Source organism: Oncorhynchus tshawytscha, linkage group LG10, assembly GCF_018296145.1.
Source record: "Oncorhynchus tshawytscha isolate Ot180627B linkage group LG10, Otsh_v2.0, whole genome shotgun sequence".
Classification (NCBI taxonomy): Eukaryota; Metazoa; Chordata; class Actinopteri; order Salmoniformes; family Salmonidae; genus Oncorhynchus; species Oncorhynchus tshawytscha.
Window position 1 is genome coordinate 40,251,162 of NC_056438.1, and position 14,252 is coordinate 40,265,413.

Genomic DNA, 14,252 nt, shown 5'->3' on the forward strand with positions numbered 1-14,252 from the left:
AATCAATCCCAGAACAGCAGCAAAGGACCATGTGAAGATGCTGGAGGAAACAGGTACAAAAGTATCTACTTCCACAGTAAAACGAGTCCTTCATCGACATAACCTGAAAGGCCGCTCAGCAAGGAAGAAGCCACTGCTACAAAACAGCCATAAAAAAAGCCAGACTATGGTTTGCAACTGCACATGGAGACAAAGATCATACTTCTTGGAGAAATGTCCTCTGGTCTGATGAAACAAAAATGGAACTGTTTGGCCATAATGACCATCGTTATGTTTGGAAGAAAAAGGGGGAGGCTTGCAAGCCGAAGAACACCATTCCAACCGTGAAGCACGGGGGTGGCAGCATCTTGTTGTGGGGCTGCTTTGCTGCAGGAGGGACTGGTGCACTTCACAAAATAGATGGCATCATGAGAAATGCAAATTATGTGGATATATTGAAGCAACATCTCAAGACATCAGTCAGGAAGTTAAAGCTTGGTTGCAAATGGGTCTTCCAAATGGACAATGACCCCAAGCGTACTTCTAAAATTGTGGCAAAATAGCTTAAGGAGAACAAAGTCAAGGTATTGGAGTGGCCATCAAAAAGCACTGACCTCAATCCTATAGAAAATTTGTGGGCAGAACTGAAAAAGCGTGTGCGAGCAAGGAGGCCTACAAACCTGACTCAGTTACACCAGCTCTGTCAGGAGTAATGGGCCAAAATACACCCAACTTATTGTGGGAAGCTTGTGGAAGGCTACCCGAAACGTTTGACACAATTTAAAGGCAAAGCTACCAAATAAAAATTGAGTATAAGTAAACTTCTGACCAACTGGGAATTTGATGAAAGACATAAAAACTGAAATAAATAATTTTCTACTATTATTCTAACATTTCACATTCGTAAAATAAAGTGGTGATCCTAACTAACCTAAAACAAGGCCTTTCACAAATCCTGGATTAAATGTCAGGAATTGTGAAAAAAACCCAGATTAAATTAATTTGGCTCAGGTGTATGTAAACTTCTGACAGAACCGAAACTATAGTTCAGAACCATGCTATTCGGACTACGGAGAAAAATGAGTGTGGCACTTTGGATATGGAATCAGTGTGCTTGACAGCTGTTGCCCCACCTTGCACAAAACAGTATCCCATTAGCAAGGAAGTTATGGATGCTACTAAAGTAGTGAGTAAAGATCTATGGGACATGGGTATAGTTGAACAGGAAACTATGGACGCTACTAAAGTCATGAGTAAAGATCTATGGGACATGGATATAGTTGAACAGGAAAGTATGGACGCAACTAAAGTAATGAGTGAAGATCTATGGACACAACTAAAGTAGTGAGTAGATAACTATTAGACATGACCAGCTCTTCCACACTGGTATCAGTCCCATAGATAACTAGAATTGTAGAGTTTGGAGTGGGATACAGTGAATTAGTTAAATAATCTGTCTGTAAACAATTGTTGGAAGTGGGATACTTGTTATTTGGCCTTTGGCCAAGTTGTCCAGCAAGCACTTCTGATTGGTCAACCCCAGACTAGGGTGGGGGGTTATAAGTGGCATCCTGTCCTTTGTTCTGGGGGGGCAAGCTGAGGACAGGGGGAGACTGAACATCTGACTCCCAGCATAACATCTTGATTTGTCCTCTCTGAATAAACATATTTTTCTCCCCCTGATTTCCTTTGGAGTTTGCGTTATTGAAGAATAATATAAATTGCTAACATATTTCAGATTCTTCAAAGTACCCACTCTTTGCCTTGATGACAGCTGTGAACAATCTTGGCATTCTCTCAACCAGCTTTATGAGGTAGTCACCTGGAATGCAGTTCAATTAACAGATGAGCCTTGTTAAAAATTAATTTGTGGAATGTCTTTCCTTCCTAATGCCTTTGAGCCAATCAGTTGTGTTGTGACAAGGTAGGGGTGGTATACAGAAGATAACCCTATTTGGTAAAAGACCAAGTCCATAATATAGTAAGAACACCTCAAATAAGCAAAGAGAATGACAGTCCATCAAATACTTTAAGTCATGAAGGCCAGTCAATTTGGACAATTTCAATAACTTTGAAAGTTTCTTCAAGAACAGTTGCAAAAACCATCAAGCACTATGATTGATGAAACTGGCTCTCATGAGGACCGCCACAGGAATGGAAGACCCAAAGTTACCTCTGCTGCAGAGGATAAGTTTTAGAGTTACCTGCCTCAGAAAATGCAGCCCAAATAAATGCTTCAGAGTTAATGTAACAGAAACATCTCAACATCAACTGTTCAGAGGTGTCTTTGTGAGACGCAGAGTAGGTGAACGGATGATCTCTGCATGCGTGGTTCCCACCACATGAAGCATGGAGGAGGTGGTGTGTTGATGTGAGGGTGCTTTGCTCGTGACACTGTCGGTAATTTATTAGAATTCAAAGCACACTTAACCAGCATGGCAACCACAGCATTCTGCAGCGATACACGATCCCACCTGGTTTAGGGGCTAATCATTTGTTTTTCAACAGGACAATGACCTAACACACCTCCAGGCTTTGTAAGGGCTATTTGACCAAGAAAGAGAGTGATGGAGTGCTGCATCAGATGACCTGGCCTCCACAATCACCCGACCTCAACCCAATTGAGATGGTTTGGGATGAGTTGGACAGCAGAGTGAAGGAAAAGCAGCAAATTCTTACTTACAAGGCAAGGCGGGAGACCGGGCACCCGGTCTCCCGCGTGCCCGCACGACACAGGGATTCTTTAGCTACATAACACACTACTGTATCCCCGACCGTCAAATTGTACACTGCCATATTTTCCGTTCCATCTTAACGGAAACCCAGAGGGTTTTTCTTAGAATAGAAACACCATACTATTAATTAATTAAATCAATTAAGCAAGTACCAGTCAAAAGTTTGGACACACCTACTCATTCCAGGGTTTTTCTTTATATTTACTATTTTCTACGTTGTAGAATAATAGTGAAGACATCACAACTATGAAATAATACACATGGAATCAGTTAAGGACACATTCTTATTTACAAGGACAGCCTACTCCTTCCCGCCCGTCGGGGAATTGAACCCCGGTCTCCCGTGTGCCTGCATTCTCTTATACAGGCACTATTGAAGGCTACCAAATGCTTTCAAAGATGCCCTCTGGTGGTCAAACTAGCACTAACTAGCATTAATGGTACCAGTGGTTCACACTTAAGTAACGTGCCATAGAATTCTGCGGCACCAAACAAGCTGCGCCGCAGCATGCTGCAACTTTTAAAGGACGAACCGCTGTACATGTCGATCCAGAGCATCCCAATCGGTGACATGTCTGGTGAATATGCAGGCCGTGGAAGAACTGGGACATTTTCAGCTTCCAGGAACTATGTACAGATACTTGCGAAATAAGGACGGCATTATCATGCTGAAACATGAGGTGACGGTTGCGGAATCAGGATATCGTCACGGTATCTCTGTGCATTCAAATTGCCAATGACATTGGAGGCAGCTTATGGTAGAGAAATTAACATTCAATTCTCTGGCAACAGCTCTGGTGGACATTCCTGCAGTCAGCATGCCAATTGCACACACTCTCAAAACTTGAGACATCGAGGTATTGCGTTGTGTGACAAAACTGCACGTTTTAGAGTGGCATTTTATTCTCCAGAGCACAAGATACATCTGTGTAATAATCATGCTGTTTAATCAGCTTCTTGATATGCCACACCTCTCAGGTGGATGGATTATATTGGCAAAGGAGAAATGCACACTAACAGGGATGTAAACACATTTGTGCACAACATTTTAGAGAAATAAGCTTTCTTTGCATATGAAAAACACATGTTGCGTTTATATTTTTGTTCAGTCACAGAGAGTGGAGGAAGAGCGAGAAGCTAAAGAAGAGCATGAGAGAAAGTATGTGCACATATTATCCCATCCACACGCAAGCACACAAACTCACTGACCTCGCACATCTGTAACTGGAAGAGACGTAGCTCCTTCTCCATCTCCTCTGCAATCTCAGCTCCGGTAATCTCAGTCCGAATCATCCCATGTTGTTTAGCATGCTCCCTCTTCTCTTTCTCAATTTTGGTGCTGGGGGAAAAATCCAGAATTCCACTCAAGGTTAGGATCACATTCAAAATACAGTCACAGAGAATACAATACAAAACATGTAAGTTGACTTACACAAGCATATGCACGCACACAAATGTACAGTAAAGCAAACTTACAACTTCGCCTCATAGTCCTTCCATGTCTTGTCAAACGGCTTCTTTTTTCTTTTTTTCTTTTTTCTTTTAAAAAATATATAAACATATCGTGAGCTGCAAATTGTTTGGGTAACACTTTTTGGTAGCTCATATAATATGGTCATGACACTGTCATGACACATATTTAGACCTGTTGTGACATATATTGCGTTATTTTATGGCTGGTTATGACACCTAAGTAATAGTGTCAAAACCCACAAAACCTACCACACAAAGCAAAACATTTCATTACACCATAGCCTACGTGTCAACAATATGTTTATGTTAATTAACACACAATATATGTCTCAAAATATGTAAATGACAGTGTTATGACATATTATGACATGGTTATGATCGTGTCATTACGTGTTATGACGCTGTGTGTCAAGTAAAGTGTTACCCATTTTTTTTGTTATAGCTTTCAAATTGGCACATCCTCTACCCTGAAACTCTTCCCTGGGTTATTGGTGTACAAGATATGCATTTTCTGTCGACATACCCGGTCAAATACCAACTCTGTCGACATACCCGGTCAAATACCAACTCTGTCAACATACCCGGTCAAATACCAACTCTGTCAACATACCCGGTCAAATAATAGCTGTCAACATACCTGGTCAAATAACAACTCTGTAAATACAACTTTTCAAATAACAACTCTGTCGACATACCCGGTCAAATACCAACTGTCAATATACCCGGTCAAATACCAACTCGGTCAATATACCCGGTCAAATAACAACTGTGTCAATATACCCGGTCAAATAACAACTGTGTCAATATACCCGGTCAAATAACAACTGTGTCAATATACCCGGTCAAATAACAACTGTCAACATACCCGGTCAAATAACTGTCAATATACCTTTTCAAATACCAACTCGGTCAATATACCTTTTCAAATACCAACTCGGTCAATATACCTTTTCAAATACCAACCCGGTCAATATACCTTTTCAAATACCAACTGTGTCAATATACCTTTTCAAATACCAACTGTGTCAATATACCTTTTCAAATACCAACTGTGTCAATATACCTTTTCAAATACCAACTGTGTCAATATACCTTTTCAAATACCAACTGTGTCAATATACCCGGTCAAATACCAACTGTGTCAATATACCCGGTCAAATACCAACTGTGTCAATATACCCGGTCAAATACCAACTGTGTCAACATACCCGGTCAAATACCAACTGTGTCAACATACCCGGTCAAATACCAACTGTGTCAACATACCCGGTCAAATACCAACTGTGTCAACATACCCGGTCAAATACCAACTGTGTCAACATACCCGGTCAAATACCAACTGTGTCAACATACCCGGTCAAATACCAACTCGGTCAATATACCCGGTCAAATAACAACTCGGTCAATATACCCGGTCAAATAACAACTGTGTCAATATACCCGGTCAAATAACAACTGTGTCAATATACCGGTCAAATAACAACTGTGTCAATATACCCGGTCAAATAACAACTGTGTCAATATACCCGGTCAAATAACAACTGTCAACATACCCGGTCAAATAACTGTCAATATACCTTTTCAAATACCAACTCGGTCAATATACCTTTTCAAATACCAACTCGGTCAATATACCTTTTCAAATACCAACTCGGTCAATATACCTTTTCAAATACCAACCCGGTCAATATACCTTTTCAAATACCAACTGTGTCAATATACCTTTTCAAATACCAACTGTGTCAATATACCTTTTCAAATACCAACTGTGTCAATATACCTTTTCAAATACCAACTGTGTCAATATACCTTTTCAAATACCAACTGTGTCAATATACCCGGTCAAATACCAACTGTGTCAATATACCCGGTCAAATACCAACTGTGTCAATATACCCGGTCAAATACCAACTGTGTCAACATACACGGTCAAATACCAACTGTGTCAACATACCCGGTCAAATACCAACTGTGTCAACATACCCGGTCAAATACCAACTGTGTCAACATACCCGGTCAAATACCAACTGTGTCAACATACCCGGTCAAATACCAACTGTGTCAATATACCCGGTCAAATACCAACTGTGTCAATATACCCGGTCAAATACCAACTGTGTCAATATACCCGGTCAAATACCAACTGTGTCAATATACCCGGTCAAATACCAACTGTGTCAATATACCCGGTCAAATACCAACTGTGTCAATATACATGGTCAAATACCAACTGTGTCAATATACATGGTCAAATACCAACTGTGTCAATATACATGGTCAAATACCAACTGTGTCAATATACCCGGTCAAATACCAACTGTGTCAATATACCCGGTCAAATACCAACTCTGTCAACATACCCGGTCAAATACCAACTCGGTCAACATACCCGGTCAAATACCAACTCGGTCAACATACCCGGTCAAATACCAACTCGGTCAATATACCCGGTCAAATACCAACTCGGTCAATATACCCGGTCAAATACCAACTGTGTCAATATACCCGGTCAAATACCAACTGTGTCAATATACCCGGTCAAATACCAACTGTGTCAATATACCCGGTCAAATAAAAACTGTGTCAATATTACCTGGTCAAATACCAACTGTGTCAATATACCCGGTCAAATAAAAACTGTGTCAATATTACCTGGTCAAATAACAACTGTCAATATACCTGGTCAAATAACAACTGTCAATATACCTGGTCAAATAACAACTGTCTATATACCTGGTCAAATAACAACTCTGTAGACATACCCGGTCAAATACCAACTCTGTCAAGATACCTGGTCAAATACCAACTCTGTCAACATACCTGGTCAAATAACAACTGTGTCAATATACCTGGTCAAATAACAACTGTCAATATACCCGGTCAAATAATAACTGTCAATATACCTTTTCAAATACCAACTCTGTCAATATACCTGGTCAAATACCAACTCGGTCAATATACCTGGTCAAATAACAACTGTGCCTACTGCTGCAGCACGTCGTGGCACAGTTGGTAAAACAATGACCACCCAATTGATACAAATAATAATTATACAGTTCTTTCAAGTAAGACTACCAGTTAACATTTCATGCTCATAATAATAGCTGGAACGGAGTGAATGGAATCAAACCAGTGGAGGCTGCTGAGGGGGGAACGGCTCATAATAATAGCTTGAAAGGAGCAAATGGAATGGAATCAAACCAGTGAAGGCTGCTGAGGGGAGAACGGCTCATAATAATAGCTGGAACGGAGCGAATGGAATCAAACCAGTGGAGGCTGCTGAGGGGAGAACGGCTCAAAATAATAGCTTGAAAGGAGCAAATGGAATGGAATCAAACCAGTGAAGGCTGCTGAGGGGAGAACGGCTCATAATAATAGCTGGAACGGAGCGAATGGAATCAAACCAGTGGAGGCTGCTGAGGGGAGAACGGCTCAAAATAATAGCTGGAACGGAGCGAATGGAATCAAGGGGTAGAGGATGTGCCAATCAATTGGCCCAAATGACAACAAAATCATATTCAGGTAAAACAATTTGGCTAATCTATACGTACATATTTCCAAGTCCTATTCTTGAAGATCAAGAAGTATAACATTTATTGGACTGACTCGATTTCTGATAGACTTTGGTTTGATGTGAAGATTTAATTTAACCATACTATATGAAGTAGAAAGTGATGGGTTAGAAGTAGCCAAGTAGCCAAGCCATAACCAACCAATAAAGGAAAATCTTTACATCCACATATGGCCAGATATACAAACTTTAACATTGATTTATCCTGCAATAGATGTCAATTGGTAAAATACATTTGTGTATTTTCCTAATGCCTCTAAAGGGGAAAGTAATCTAAAAGAAATGGAATGTAATCAGCTGCCTGAGTATGGGCAATCCAAAAGTTAAGTTACTGACTACAATTTTGGACAGGTAACTAGGTACGGATTTCGAAAGTAACCTTCAAGCCTAAATCCCTGTACAAAAGGCAATAAAATCAGACATTTAACAAATGTATTTGGTCATTGTTGTTCTACATTTCCATGACATTTTAGTAATTTAGAAGAAGACTCTTATCCAGACTGACTGACAGTGCATTCTGAAATGATTTAGATAGCAGAAAGATTGACTTTTTCACCCCTTGACTTTATGAATCTACACAAAATACCCCATAATGGCAAAGCAAAAACTTTAAGTCACAGCAAAAACCAAGCCATGAGGTCGAAAGAATTGTCCGTAGGGCTCCGAGACAGGATTGTGTAGAGGCACAGATCTGAAGAAGGGTAACAAAAAATGTCTGCAGCATTGAAGGTCCCCAAGAACAGTGGCCTCCATCATTCTTATATGGAAGTTTGGAAAAACCAAGACTCTTCCTAGAGCTGGCCGCCCAGCTAAACTGAGCAATCGAGGGAGAAGGGCCTTGGTCAGGGAGATGACCAAGAAACCAATGGTCACTCTGACAGAGCTCTAGTTCTTCTGTGCAGATGAGATAATCTTGCTGAAGGACAACCATTTCTGCAGCACTCCACCAATCAGGTCTTTATGGTAGAGTGGCCAGACGGAAGCCACTCCTCAGTAAAAGGCACATGACAGCCCAATTGGAGTTTGCCAAGATTGAACTCAAGATTGAACTCTTTGGCCTGAATGCCAACAGTCACTTCTGGAGGAAATCTGGAACCATGCCTAAGATGAAGCATGGTGGGGGCAGCATTATGCTGTGGGGATGTTTTTCAGCAGCAGGGACTGGGAGACTAGTCAGGATTGAGGGAAAGATGAACGAAGCAATGTCAGAGAGATCCTTGATAAAAACCTGCTCCAGAGCACATAGGACCTCAGACTGGGGCGAAGGTTCACCTTCCAACGGACAACAACCCTAAGCATACAGCCAAGTATCTGAATGTTCTTGAGTGGCTCAGCCAGAGCCTGGACTTGAACCGGATTGAATATCTGGAGAGACCTGAAAATAGCTGTGCAGTGACGCTCCCCATCCAACCTGACAGAGTTTGAGAGGATCTGCAGAGAAGAATGGGAGAAACTCCCCATAATCAGGTCTGCAAAGCTGGAATTTGCCAGTTTTACGGTATCTTTTAGTTTTGATTAATGTATTTTCTGTTTCGCGACAATACATTTCTGTGTACACAAAACATTTGTGTAAACGGATTTAAGATGGCACCGGAGAAGAAGGCAGACTTATGTGCCCCCAACCGATTGTGTTTTTTTGTGTGTTTATTAGTGTTGTTTGTAACTATTTTTTTTACATAAATGTTGCAGCTTATGACCAAAAATAACTTCTGGACATCATGACTGCGATTACTCACCACAGACTGGCAGAATACTTTTTTTCCTTTAACGATACTGACGAGGCCTACGCGAACGATATACTGCTTTCTCGGAAACAGGCCCAGATCCCTGTTATTTGCGTGATGAGGTGCAGAAAAAGGGTCCGGAGGGCAGGCTGCCTTCTGAGATTTCGTAGGCGATCAAATAAACCCCCGCTTCCTTCCAATCTGCTAGCAAATGGGCAATCTTTGGACAATAAAACTGATGACCTACACGTAAGATTAAACTACCAACGTGACATTCACAACTGTAATATCTTATGCTTCACAGAGTCGTGGTTGAATGACAACACTATCAACATACAGCTGGCTGGTTATAAGCTGCACTGGCAGGATAGAATAGCGGCGTCTGGTAAGACATGGGGCAGCGGACTATGTATTTTTGTAAATAACAGCTGGTGCACAATATCTAAGGAAGTCTCGAGTTATTGCTCACCTGAGGTAGAGTATCTCATGATAAACTGTAGACCACACTACCTACTTAGAGAGTTTATCTGTATTTTTCATAGCTGTTTTACATACCACCACAGTCAGAGGCTGGCACTAAGATAGCATTGAATGAGCTGTATTCCGCTATAAGCAAACAAGAAAACGCTCACCCAGAGGAGGCGCTTCTAGTAGCAGGGGACTTTAATAAAGGGAAACTTAAATCTGTTTTAGCAAATTTCTATCAGCATGTTACATGTGCAACCAAAGGAAAAAAAACACTGGACCACCTTAACTCTACATAAAGAGATGGATACAAAGCTCTCCCTCACCCTCCATTTGACAAATTTGACCATAATTCTATCCTCGGGATTCCTGCTTACAAGCAAAAATTAAAGCAGGAAGCACCAGTGACTAGATCAATAAAAATGTGGTCAGATGAAGCCGATGCTAAGCTACAGGACTGTTTTGCTAGCACAAACTGGAATATGCTTCCCGGGATACCTCAGATGGAATCGAGGAGCACACCACATCAGTTATTGGCTTCATCAATAAGTGTGTCGATGACGTCGTCCCCACAGTGACGGTACGTACAAACCTCAACAAGAAGCCATGGATTACAGGCAACATTCGCACTGAGCTAAGGGCTAGAGCAGCCGCTTTCTAGGAGTGGGACTCTAACCCGGAAGCTTATAAGATATCCCGCTATACCACCGATGAACCATCAAACAGACAGAGCTTCAATAAAGGACTAAGATTGAATCGTCCTACACTGGCTCTGACGCACGTTGGATGTGGCAGGGCTTGCAAACCATTACAGACTACAAAGGGAAGCACAACCGAGAGCAGCCCAGTGACACAAGCCTACCAGACGAGCTAAACTGCTCACTTCCAGACAAATTACACTGAAACATGCATGAGAGCACCAGCTATTCTGGAAGATTGTGTGATCATGCTCTCCACAGCCGATGTGAGTGCTTTGAAAGGCTGGTCATGGCTCACATCAACGCCATTATCCAAGAAACCCTAGACCCACTCCAATTTGCATACCACCCCAACAGATCCACAGATGATGCCATCTCTATTGCACTCCACACCCGGACAAAAGGAACACCTATGTGAGAATGCTATTCATTGACTACAGCTCAGCGGTCAACACCATAGTGCCCTCAAAGCTCATCAATAAGCTAAGGACCCTGGGACTAAACACCTCCCTCTGCAACTGGATCCTGGACTTCCTGACGGGCCACCCCCAGGTGTTAAGGGTAGGTAATAACACAACTGCCAAGCTGATCCTCAACACAGGGGCCCCTCAGGCGTGTGTTCACTCATGACTGCATGGCCAGGCACGACTCCAACACCATCATTAAGTTTGCCATCATTAAGAGGACAAAGCACGCCCCCATTCTCATCGACAGAGCTGCAGTAGAGCAGGTTGAGAGCTTCATGTTCTTTGGTGTCCACATCACTAACAAACTAACATGGTCCATGCACACCAAGACAGCCGTGAAGAGGGCACGATAAAACCTATTCCCCCTCAAGAGACTGAAAAGATTTGGGATGGGTCCTCAGATCCTCAAAAGGTTCAACAGCTGCACCATCTAGAGCATCCTGACTGGTTGCATCACTGCCTGGTTTGGCAACTGCTCGGCCTCCGACCGCAAGGCACTACAGTGGGTAGTGCGAACAGCCCAGTACATCACTGGGGCCAAGCTTCCTGCCATCCAGGACTCCTATACCAGGCAGTGTCAGAGGAAGGCCCTAAACATTGTCAAAGATTCCAGCCACCCCTAGTCATAGACTGTTCTCTCTGCTACCGCACGGCAAGCGGTACCGGAGTGCCAAGGCTAGGTCCAAGAGGCTTCTAAACAGCTTCTACCCCCAAGCCATAAGACTCCTGAACACCTGATCAAATGGCTACGAAGACTATTTGCATTTGTTATCATCTCACTTTAATAACTCTACCTACATGTACATATTACCTCAACTAACCAGTGCCACCGCACATTGACTCTGTACCGGTAGCCCCCTGTATATAGTCCCGCTATTATTATTTTACTGCTGCTCTTTAATTACTTGTTACTTTTATTTCTTATTCTTATCCATATTTTTGTTAAACTGCATTGTCGGTTAGGGGCTCGTAAGTAAGCATTTCACTGTAAGGTCTACACCTGTTGTATTCGGTGCATGTGACTAATACAATTTGATGTACACTCATGCATTAACAAGAAAAAAGGCCCAGCAGAATTTTGGGGATGACATCAGGAAATGGCAGTCAAAAATAGGACATATTTATTTTGGACTGTGTATTAAAGGAAAGCCAGAGTGAAAAACCCACTGACTAGTACTTCTGAGATTTACTATGTAGATTTTCAGATTTAGGTTTAATAATGTTATGGGTCAGTAAATCTTTGCAAAGAGACAGCCTCTTATTAACTTGGCAGGACGTGATGAGGTCGTGGATTCTATCCAATACAGCAACAACTTACCCCCTTAACTCCTTTGAGGTCCCCTTTGAGAAGAGAGTCCAGGGTGAAGATCACATTATGGCTCAAGCTCTGGAGCTGTGGATGAGACAGAGGATGGTTCATTCTCAAAACAACAAAGATTATATTTTGATGGGAATTTGGCAGCTCTAATCACAGTACTTGAATTTGAGGTGTCATGCACAGAGCCAGTGAATGACATAACCAATACACACATTTATCTTTGTGGTTCTTCGATATTGCCTGGCTCAATTGACCCTTCGCTAAGATCTGCCCCAGAATTTTGGCCAACCAATCGCAGTGCTCCAATGGATAGCAACTGTGGTCGACTCCAAAGTCTCGGACAAGATCACGTTTGAAACACATGAAAGCCATTGTGGGCATTACAAAATAGTTTTCATGCGAAAACAAATTGTTTAAATGGCTAAATAATTGAAGAGGGCACCAGGGGTATTTGCTACTGTGATTCCTGAAATGCAGAGCCTGTTGTATTAAAAACACAGTTTGAGACCATTGTGAGGGGATTTTGCATGTGGTTAGAATGTGGCTTCCAGGGAAAATGTTGTCAGAGGTTGCAACAGTAACCAAGGGGGTAGGGCTTAGCGAAGGATCAATTGGTAAGAGAATGGCACCAGCAAACACCGAGGTCATGGATTTAATTCCAAAAGGAATCATTACAGACATCCTAGAAATGTTTTCACCGTTTTGGACAAGAGCACCTGCAAAGTGGCATATTTTAATTATATTGCCAGGATTGCATTTGATCTGCCACTCGGAAGTTTACAAACACCTTAGCCAAATACATTTCAACTCAGTATGACAATTCCTGACATTTAATCCAAGAAAAAAATTCCCTGTTTTAGGTAAGTTAGGATCACCACTCAATTTTAAGAATGTGAAATGTCAGAATATTAGTAGAGAGAATGATTTATTTCAGATTCCCAGTGGGTCGTAAGTTTACATACACTCAATTAGTATTTGGTTGCATTGCATTTAAATTGTTTAACTTGGGTCAAACATTTTGGGTAGCCTTCCACAAGCTTCCTCCAAAATTCTTCCTGACAGAGCTGGTGTAACGGAGTCAGAATTGTAGGCCCCCTTGCTCACACACGCTTCTTCAGTTCTGCCCACAAATTGTCTATAGGCTTGAGGTCAGGGTTTTGTGATGGCCACTCCAATACCTTGACTTTGTTCTCCTTAAGCCATTTTGCCACAACTTTGGAAGTATGCTTGGGGTCATTGTAAATTTGGAAGACCCATTTAACTTCCTGACTGACGTCTTGAGATGTTGCTTCAATATATCCACGTAATTTTCATTTCTCATGATGCCATAAATTTTGTGAAGTCCCTCCTGCAGCAAAGCAGCCCCACAACATGGTGCTGCCACACCCGTGTTTCACGGTTGGGATGGTGTTCTTTGGCTTGCAAGCATCCCCCTTTTTCCTCCAAGCATAACTATGACATAATTTTCTGGAATTTTCCTAGCTGTTTAAAGGCACAGTCAACTTTGTGTATGAAAACTTCTGACCAACTGGAATTGTGATACAGTGAATTATAAGTGAAATAACAAGTTTTAATGACTCCAACCTAAGTGTATGTAAACTTCCAACTTCAACTGTCCATATACACGCACACACATACACAACCGTTCAATAGTTTAGGATCACTTACAAATGTGCTTGTTTTTGAAAGAAAAGCACATTTCTTGTCCATTGAAATAACAAAATTGATCAGAAATATAGTGTAGACATTGTTAATGTTGTAAATGACTATTCTAGCTGGAAACGGCAGATTTTTTATGGAATATATACATAGGCGTACAGAG

The 14,252-nt window shown here is 41.7% G+C and overlaps 1 pseudogene; it reads right to left on the reverse strand.

The window, feature by feature from the left end:
• The window catches only part of LOC112235126, a 227,264-nt pseudogene that overhangs the window by 104,849 nt on the left and 108,163 nt on the right, over positions 1 to 14,252 (reverse strand).